The sequence below is a fragment of the Pararge aegeria genome, chromosome 10 (genome assembly GCF_905163445.1).
Source record: "Pararge aegeria chromosome 10, ilParAegt1.1, whole genome shotgun sequence".
Classification (NCBI taxonomy): domain Eukaryota; kingdom Metazoa; phylum Arthropoda; class Insecta; order Lepidoptera; family Nymphalidae; genus Pararge; species Pararge aegeria.
Genome location: NC_053189.1, coordinates 4081845 through 4093138, shown reverse-complemented (window position 1 = coordinate 4093138; position 11294 = coordinate 4081845).

Genomic DNA, 11294 nt, shown 5'->3' with positions numbered 1-11294 from the left:
CATATCTCTCTAATGCAATTGTATTGCGATTAGGTACTTAATGAACTATGAAGAAATTATACTATAAATAAAAGAAAAACGAGACAATTTCCATCCATGTAGTAACCCTAGCCAGCGAGTCTGCAGCCGGAGCACGTGGCGTTTGACCTTGTGGACGACCGGGTATTGAAGACGCTTCAATGTAAATATGAGCACGCCTACTCTATAACGACAAAGTTATACATTACATGTCTGAGACGCAATAACGATTTTTTCCACGGATGACGGCCGTTCTGATGAGAATTATGGTCTCGCTTGCAAAGTATCCTTAAGATACCAGGTTTGATCTAATAGACGTGGTGTTATTTTTCACTAAGCTATTTCTAGAAGTATCATCTTTATCAATCATCAATAGCCTATTACAGTCCACGCTGGACTAAAGGCCTCTTCAAACGAGAGAGTTTGCCCATAACCAACAAGCTCGCCAAACGGGGTGGTAATCAAAGTAGATGATAGTACTAACAGTGTTTACTCTTAATTTAAAATTTTGGCGCACCACAATACTCAGTACTATATATTTTTTTTTTATTTCAAATAAGGTTTGACTTAACAATTATTCATCTCCTGAGGATGCTCCGGTTTCGTGCGTAGACGGTCCATTGCCGAGGATCTGTTTGGTGTGGATTGAAGAAATTATAAATTACACCATACAGATTCTCCTGCTGTTCGTGGAGTATAGCAAATTTAAGCTTATTTTCATAATATATTATGGATTTCTGCAAAGTAACGCCTGCTTCTATCATAAGGTATGAACAGCATTAATTATAACTATTGACATTTTAGTTATCAGTTTTAGTATATGATGGTAGGTACCGTAACACTAAAAATAATAATTCCTTTATCTTTTGACATGTAAGGTAAATTCAACTTGTAAGCAAGAGAACCCGTACGCATTATCTAGTCTAGTAATGTTTTTCCATAAACTTAATAATTTAGCCTTAAATCAGTAAAATTATAAAAATTGATAATGTTTTCACGGTCGTATAAAAACAGTTAGAAATTTTATACAACTAATAAAATAGCGTGTATTATTCAAAATGAATTCCCTGACCATAATCTATTTCTTCATCAATTCAGCATTTTTAATCTGTGTTCGAGCTAAATCCTTGACACTAAATTCTAAGTCTGCTATAATTTATGCTCTATGGGTATATAAGTGTCACGCGAATATTTACACTCTCCAGTTCATCTGATCGTAATTTATAAATGTATCTAGCACATACCTGCTACTTTACTCGCATCTCAGGAGATTTTTTAGGTGTTCTACAACATTTATCAATAAATATACTTCTGGACAGGCTGTTTTGGCTTGGGTATGGAACTCTGACTCCAAGGCCGGGAGATTTAATTATTGATCAATTAAGATTTCCCCAAGTAGATCGCTGACTTCCTATTACAACCACATAATATTATATTATCACAGAAACAAACATCTAAATTATTAACATTTCTAAAGTATACGAACAATGTGGATCTATCGATCGATATCCATTCCGATTGGGATTGAACGTTTGGTACATTCTCAGTCCAAATAGAGTTTCTATGTTAACGAAAATTTAAAAAAAATATTTTAGTACAGACATGCCATTTCTTTTCCTATTATAATAAACAAACTAATTAAATGTATAGAAGAGCACTAATATTATCCAGTAGCTACTCACAGGTAGATGTTTACCGTTTTAACAAGTAGTTCTTTAATACTGTTGCAATGATTTATAGCCCGTTCATATACTTTATCTGATGACTTAGAATTAATAGATTAAACTAGCTATTGCCCGCGACTTCGCATGTGTTTGATTTTGTTTTTTGATGTGGCATTTAATTTAGTTCTAGATATTAAATAGAATATTCTGAAGTATTCAGTATCGCTAAGCCTTAAATTTTTAGGGTTTGCTGCTGTCCGCTGAGGAGTTCTGTCCTCTTTCTCCAACCGCAGTTTGGGCAAAATTAAACACATATTATATAGTACAAAAATTATTATTTAAATCGGTTATAATTCGTCGGTTATAGTGTAAAATCGTCAAACACTCATCCCCTCTCCCAAAGGAACCGAGCTTAATGTCGGGATAAAAAGTATCCTATATTACTTTTAACACTTCCAAGAATATGTGTACAAACTTTTATGAGGATCGGTTAGGTAGTTTTTGCGTGAAAGCGTAACAAACAAACTTACATTGACATTTATAATATTATAGTAGGGATGTGTCTTCGGTTTGTTGACTTTGTAGATACACTAGCAGCATGCCGTTAGACTAATAGTTGCAATACCATTATTAACCTATAACATCAATAGCCTATAACAGTCCACTGCTGGACTATAGGCCTCCCAATGGGAGGGATTGCTTATAATCACCATATTGGGCAAACTGGATGGTGATCGCAGTAGTAGTAGTAGTAGCACAGAGCCGCTGCCCGTTCACCAATGCTTCGTACCACACCCGCAGGAAGAGGAGGGGTGTGGACAACTGTATTCTGATCAACTCGTCTTCTGGCCATCACCACACTGCAGCTTACCACCAAACGACGTAACCGATAACAATAATTATATTTATATGATTATCGTTACTTTGTTTTTTTTATTTTTTTATTATATTATTAGCGGGCAAACGAGCAAGTGGGTCACCTGATGATAAGTGATCACCGCCGCCCATACACATCTGCAGCACCATAGGAGCCACCGATGCGTTGCCGGCTTTTAAGGAATTTGTTCATCCGCCCCTTGAATAACCCTAGATTGTATTTTTGAGGAAACACATCAGATGGGGGATTGTTCCATAATTTGCAAGGGCGCGGTAGAAATGATCTGGTATTTCGAACAGTAGAACAGCATCCAGATGATGAGGGTGGAATTTATTTCTACGGCGTGAGGTGCGGTCAGTGAACAGGTAAGGAGTTATCAACGCAAACAACTCTTCATAACACTCTCCACTCTAATGAATATGACCAAATCCATACGAGAAATATACAAGCCGGGCGCGGTTTCCGGGTGGAGCTAGAATTTAAAACATGAGTTTTTCTGTCAAGAAATTCCAGCGACAGCGTTTTTTGTTATTCAATACTAAAAGCCCGTCAACCCACATCGAAGAAGGCTTTAAATCGCTCTTTATGGAAGAAAAGGCCGGTTCCCATCTATGTGCCATTAGTTTGCCGTCGATGACGATAACGTCAGTAATGTATGCAACGTTCATGTCACATGACATGATAACTCATTGTATGCGACTACAAAACTCATTCGGCATTATACTTGTTTATTATTAATGCGGTGTGCAGTCGTAACATCTCGGGTGACGTGTGCTTTCGCGAGTGAAATCGTGGGTGAAACCTCCGAGCGGATACGAGTCTGCTTTCTACCCCGCCTCCCGCCGTCCAGAAGAAAACTTGCTGCCAGTACAAGTCCAATGAGCCTAAGGTCACGCTAGCGACAGATTGTTTCGTAGAGATTATTTTTTCTGTGCGATCGTTTGACAGACAAAAATCTGAGGACACCTTGTAACGAACCTCAACGACAAGCGTTAATTCTTTTAGGTTTTTAGGAAAAACCAAATCGCACGGGAGAAAGTCTCACCGAAAAACTTTGTCCGTCCGTCACAAAATTCAGCAACTTATTATGATATCTTGATAAAATGAACCAAGAAAGGTTTCATCAAAAAGGGTGAGGAAATTTCAAACTGGGGGTTACCAGGTTAAATTATATATTATATGAGAGGTACAGACTTTGAAATAACATATTTGATTTGATATCATTTAAGGTTGATAGGTTTTATTTTTCTCCTCAACAAACCTATTAGAAGAAAAATAAAACGTCTTCTTTAACTAGCACAGATTCGTGCCAATTCTGTTGTACGCAAATCTTTAATCGAAACAAAATTTATTAGTTTAAAATTAGTGCGGTCTGCTTCACAATGTTTCCGATGGAATAACGATAGTAGTATTTTCAGACCTATCAATTTAGATCAAAGAATTGTGTATAGGTATTTACTATCAAAATTCAAACAATGCCGAAATGGTGAAGCGTAACTTTAAAACAGGGTAACTATCATAATATGAAACAACTGCATTTGCGCTTTTCGTAATGTCGATTGTTTACTACAATGATGATTTTAAAATTTACATTTTAACAGAGGATAATTTTTTTTTACTTAAATTAATAATATTTTATAACATAAAAAATAACGCTATAAAGTCACATTTTCTTCCAAGGCAATGTCTTTATCTTCGAGAAATGCAGTTAATGAAGCTAAAACTAGATTTATTTTTTTATTTTATTCAAATAATTGCATCGTTTTATGTCGAAAATATGGGTGGATAGGAATTAAATTAATGCTCGTCGACATCATATAAACCTATATATAGTGTCTACGAGATTTTCGCGATATTGCAACTTGAAACCTTTGTTCGCACGTGAGCGATCACATTTTTCTAAGAATAGTTGAGTTACGTTGGGTAAGGCAAAAATGCATACATTTTCATAATGCTTGTATTCAAGGCGTGGGAACTGTAACTTGACACTCTGAAGGTGAAATCTTAAATTAAACAAATGTCGTAGACAATTTCAATTAACTCAGGGTCTCAGAATTAGCAAATGTCTAGTCCTATTTCGAGAAGCGGCATTTTTTCTTTGTCCACGTCAGATTTTTTATTGAAAATCGTTTTCCAAGCTATCTATTAAGGTGTAGCGATTGCATAAAAAGATAACTTCTTGAAGCCCTTCCGTAACTTTTATATTCTCTTAATATTTATCGTCTATTTTGCTGTACATGTATGAAAGAAGTACAGATAAAAAACACCACAAGCGTTTGCATCTGAGTTGGCAAATAAAATTTATATACTTGACATGACCAAATAACAATGCCATTAATACCTGTAAAAAATACCCTCTATTTTGGGTTATACATTCGGTGGACTCACTTAATACTATTTAGTGACTATGATACAAGCTGTATTATAACACGCTCTTTAATACTACGAAGAGCTATAGTATACGCAACTATTTTGGCCTTAAGTATTAGCGGTAGTTACTCGTAAGACTGATTAATTTTTAGCTGATATTCAGTATCAGTATTTACGCTGCATTGTGTGAAAATAGCAATTTGCTACAGTGGTAGTTAGTTAACGCCAATAACATCTAACTTGCTTGCTACGATGACATCTGCTAAAATTATAATAGCAGCAGTTTAATCACGGTCCATTGTAGAAGTACTTCCACTACAAGGTAGCCCTTGACTTTAATCTTAGCTAAGATGCAGTCTAGATGTTAGCGGATTAACCTGTTAGAGGTGTGGCAGTTAGATATAGCTAACGCACACACACCCACATATACCCCTGATCAATTTGTACGCAGCATCACGCTAAAACACTTGGCGGCACGTCTAAATCTTGATAAAGTTTATGCAATAATGAATTTAACTATCTATAAAACTAACTGAACCAATCGAGAATAAACTCGTAAGACGCTTGAAAGGCAACAGGGCATCGCTGCGTCAGAAAGGTCGTTATATAAATTCTTTTATTAAAACAATATGTTCATTTGTCAGACGGTAAGCCATATTTTCGTTAGTGGCGAGGACAAATGACGGTCAGTACAATATTCTCATTTAGAATGGCTTATCATCTGAATGCGCCGGTTGGGTCGACGCTCGAACGATGATCGGGCAGATTGCTGCGTGGAAGGGTTTGGAACATTACTTTCATATGTTCTTACTTCTTACCTATAGTTCATATAGATGCAAACTTGATGAGTGTTGATATATTATGTGTTAATTTTAAAATTAAGATAAAGATGTTTTATTGACCAAGTAAAACATGAAACGACGACCTCCCTGGCGCAGTGGTGAACGCTGTGGTGTTATGAGTGGGAGGTCCCTTGTATGATCCCCGGCAGCGACAAAATGAGATTTTGTTTATCTCTCATGGAAGAGGTCATACAGCATAGACACACCATTTTTCTCGAATGCTGGTTGGCCGGTTCTAACTATTTATCACTTCCAGCTAGAGCAGTGTAGCACTGTTTAATAAACGGAAGCCAATTTATTATACAATTTATAGAGATATCCTCGCGTAGGCATACAGCTGTGGCTGAGGACTCTTAAGTTTTAGGTTATTTATAAATTCTGAACTTTCTCTGGTCTGGTCTAGCCGTGGCTAGTTACCACACCAACGACAGAACGTGTCGCCAAGCGATTAAGCGTTCCGTTACGCGATGTCGCGCAGAAATGACATGTCTGTTTACTGCCATACCTCACTACTCCTAACAGACTAGCCCGCTACCGTCTTAGATTGCATCATAACTTATCATCAGTATAACTGCAGGCGTGGGCTAACTTGTAGTGAAAAAAAAAAAATAAGTCATACATGAAGATAATGAATGTACAGAAATCTTCCAGTTACAGTTTTATTATAAAGTATAGATTGTGTTTCAATTCTATGTTCGCGTTAGTGGTCCATTTTAATCATGTATATTGCAATGGCTGTTGTAGATTGTAGGTAGAGCTCATTTGTCTTATAGTTAACCATTTAATATACCATATATTTTGGAATTTGCCATGAACAAGTTATAATACGTAGTCTAGATTCCTCCTTCCCGCGATTTCGTCCGCCTCGAACTTATGATAAGTTTCTCATCCGCTTTCGTATTCGTATAACGTCGTTTTCTCGTCTCCTAAGATTCGTAGCGTAGTGTTCAATAGCCTTCCTCAAAATTGTATCTTCAGCTTTATTTTTAGTACACGTAATATGTCATTGATGGACTGCACTTATTTGGTTTATATTTTTATTTTTATTTTATCAGTGATTATAGTTGGGTTTGAAAACATAAAGTTCTTGATCGTGTTGAACAGAGAATAAAGTGCAATATTTTTTTAAAGAATTTGGGATTTTTTACTAATAATATTGACTTAAAAATCCCTTGTCTCCTTTCCCTGCAACGAAACTTAAATATTGTTCTAAGAGTACATAACGTCTGAAGTTGTTCACATTTTCGATTTTATTCCACCTTCTTGCATAGATGCACAAATTGACAGTATATAATTAAGTGATTATTGCATCTAGTGTTTTAAGCCATTGCCATGTTAGAGTATTGTGCCGTTTGGTAAAGGCAGACCATAGTACAATTATCACAGTAAGATGAAGAACGGGCACCTGCGTTCTCTTTAGAAATACACCAACCCGTCTGCCAAGCCTGGTGATTATTGGCAAACTCTTCAGTCCAGGAAGAGACCTTTAGTCTAGCAGTAGGCTGTTACAGGATATTGATGATGGGAGTATTCCTATTTAGTGCAGCAAGTAAATATTTGAATGTTTTCAAGATGAGAATCTATTCGAGAGAAATCGGATCCGTCATTAATTTGGTAACCGCCACTTTGTTACAAACGGTATGTTATTAATTGACTGTCAGCTATTTCATCGATACATAATTATCGTTGATTAATTGATGGTCTCTATCTACAAACCGCATATGTTTCAGTTGAATGTCCTCATTAGTGGGCATAATAACTGCTTTGCCCTCGATCTTACAGGTTTCACATGTTTTCCGTCCACGAGCGGTCATATCATAAGGGCTTTCGTAAAGTGAACCGTACTAATAGATATTCGAATGCATAAGTTAGCAAGCATACTTCAAAATACGATAAACAAATAGCATAAAATAAAAAGAAATCATTGTGTATGTGTAAGACTCTAGATAAAATTCTTATGAGCGTTTTGAAAAAAAAAACCTTGATTGTTGTCAGCCCAATAGGTAAAGCACTTTTCCTCTGCGTCTTTTCATATCAACGCGATCCATAAAAAAGAGTCAGCGGTTTTTCTTACCACTTGATTAACATTGTTTCAATTTTCTCTAGGTATAAAAATCGTGATATGATATTTTAAAACACCTTCGAACTCGTAAAGAAATATATACCTTATTTGTTATTTCATTAATTAAACAGAATAATTTCTGTATTACCAATATTTTACTACCTAAAAAAATATGGGTCGGACCTTCATCTGTCTTATACTATTTACCTATATCTACATTTTCGCATTATTTTATAGAAATAATAATTATTCAAAATTTTAAAAACCTTATACATCGTTATAACTTTCCGGTTTCCGTTGTCCCTGAACACTTTTTAACCATCTAGAGTTGAGCCTTGTTCTAGACAAGCGTGCTCTAACTTAGTTTGTATGATTGCAGCCAAGCGTTAGTCCGTATAAAAATAAATATTATAGGTGTTAATTTCTATTTCTTTACATTGCATCGAGTGAGGGCGAAATGTCTACAGTCATCTGCACGGTTAAATAGTGCGTTAACTCCTTTATTAAGAGTTATGTTAAGTCATCTAATGAAGTATTCAGGATCGAGCGCAACGCGGACTGCCCGAGACCGATCGGGTCCGGTTTTGTAAATTGCTCGCTCCAATTGTGTTTCCCATTATATTGTATTACTCGCCACTTTGTGGTTATAAACTGTTTGTTAACAGGTCATCCTCATCGTCAGTCTATAAACGCGTGTATCTAATAATGAGTCGGCTTCCCTATAATCCAGTTTTAGGAGCATGAATGTCCACCACACTGATCAAATGCTTGTTGCTGGGCTTTAAAGTTATCGTTGATATGACGTTGTTATAAAATGAAAATTTGCACTGCAGAGAAAAAATCGGCTAATCATTTTTCTTTGCTATTATTACATTTGCAAATGTTTTTTTATTAGTTATTCACCTATCTATGTTACACCAATATAAATCATCTTTATCGCACATCCACCGAATATGGATTGTCTACCACTGAAACAAAACAAAATTAAGTTACTCCCGTGTTCCAAAAGGTAGAGTAGAAGTTATTGCTGTCAAGAGTTAAGTCCTCTGTTAGCACAGTTAAATTTGTTTTATTTATTTATACTCTTTATTTGCACACAAATAAAAATACAGAAGAAGAATAAAAAAAAAACACAGAAAGAACAAGTATACAAAAGGCGGCCTTATCGCTTTGTAGCGATTATCGCTTAATTAGTTTGGTAATTTGTTAAATAAAGATAAAGTTAATTAGTATAGGTAAATAAAATAGTCAGTTTATTTTATTAGAGCACGCTAATGCGGAGGGTTTTTTTCTCTAAAATATGTATGAAGACTAAGTAATATGGAGCGCGTTAAAGTAGAAGAAAAAAATGGTGGTAACATTAATTGGCGTTTTACACCGCATTGCACTTTAGTGTCACGGCACCAAAGCGCTGTGCACCGAAGACGTTTAGCCCAGTTATTAGACAGACTCGGGCTCTTTGTATGCTAATACGTCAATGGTATCTTGCGACGCCAGTGTTCAGTACGCTTAGTACAAGTTATTTTGCTCGTTCGCAATCGAGCAGCAAAACCCTTGAATATCAGAGTAAAATGGATCTTACTTGTATGTAGCTAAGGCACACATTTGCCCACAGTTATTAAGCTCGGGCTTAAAGCAGAACTTTGAACTAAATATTGGAAGTATATATAGGATTTGCGATTCTAAAGCGAGTGACATGAGGCCTATTTTACTTTAACAGAGTTTAATATGCGAAAATACTCTTCGATTGAGAGCTTATGATTTTTTTTCACAAACATCCTGTCAAGGCAAAGAATTGTAATTGAAATAACATCTATTTTACACCTATGTAAGTATTTCCATACTCGAAACTCAATTGCAAGCAAGCAAATTTTGTACTAAGGCTACAGATATACAGAGAACGCTGCTCATGGAAGTGTCAAATTGTGTCACAGCGTAACTGAATCGGTGTAGACAGACGGGCTCATTGCATTTGCATATTAATAGTATAATGGACGAGCGGTTATTTAATATTGTAGTACTTAACGGTTACATATTGAATCCTTCTAATGCAGCAGTGTGTCCACAGGATTTTCAACCAGGGCTGGCAGTTGTTATTATAAACGTTAGGTTAGACAGTGCTTTATTGTTCCTTTTATGTCATATGTAAGTCCTTAGAATGTTATACGCAAATAATGCACTTTGCAACATTTGCAACTTTGACGTCACAAAATGCGAGTGACGTGTTTTAAATATAAAATGATAATTATTTAACTTGTCAAAAGACAATCGAATAAATACTTGTTGAATAGGCTCATAACTATCACCACACTGGCCTTATTTGATTGTACAATGCTTATATCGAACAATAAAATGTGACTTACATAGACCCTACATAAATTAGAGTCAAATATTCATAGACTACTTTCCGCCTGTGATTCAGTTTGTTTGGAATATTTCAACCGGCTTTAAAAAAAAGGAGGAGGTTCTTAATTCGCCTGTGTTTTATTTTATATATCTCTTATTTAATTTAATATACCGATTTTGATAATTCTTTTTTTATTTGGTAGGTCATACCTCAGAGGTGGACCCCTTTTAATTTGGTCTATTGGAGGTATCAGTTGATATTAACCAATCATACTTTGATATAATTGCAAACCGACCTCCTAAAAAGCGTAACAGCTTAAACGACTTAAAAAAAAATTGTAGATTATATTTATTTCTTGCTTTTTAGTTATTGTCCTACTTATGTATTTATAAATATAATATATATTTCATTAAGTATACTTAAAATAATATTTAAACCTGTCAATAAACCAAGTCATTCAACGATATAAAATGATTTTGGCGGTGCTCGAATTTACCCCTGTAATAGGCCCGGCCCATTGGAATAAACGTCTATTCTTTGTGCATAGTTTTTTTACCTGAACCCTTAATATAATTCGGTTTTAAGTGTTTGGTTTATTAAATGGTGCCAGCAGCGTCTCTTCAAAGGCTTGTCCTTTAAAACTTACAATTTATTCGAACGTGAATGTATAGCAAACGTCCGCACATCAATACAAAACTTTCACATTTATAATATTACAAAATAAACTGTGATAGTGTTCGTCGTCGTTAGCTGGGGTACATTAACATATTATAAAGACGCCCTCTTTAGTTATTAGAATGAACATTTGAATGTTAATAATCCCACATAAACCCATATTTATATGAAAACATCTCATTAAGCGGCCGTTGACTTTTTATTTATTTTATGTGCCTTTTTCTCGCATGCATTCAAAATGAAATTGAAATATAAAGCTTGATAATTTCATTAGGATTCGTTCAGTGTAGTTGGGATATGAAATAAAAACAAGCAAGTTATATTTACGTTTTTCGCCATAGCTTTAAGCGTTTTCGTTTGCATTGCAGTGTTTAATCTGAAGAAATAATAACGCTTCGCCAATCGTGAGTTAATATTTTTTTGTTATGTTGAAAATATT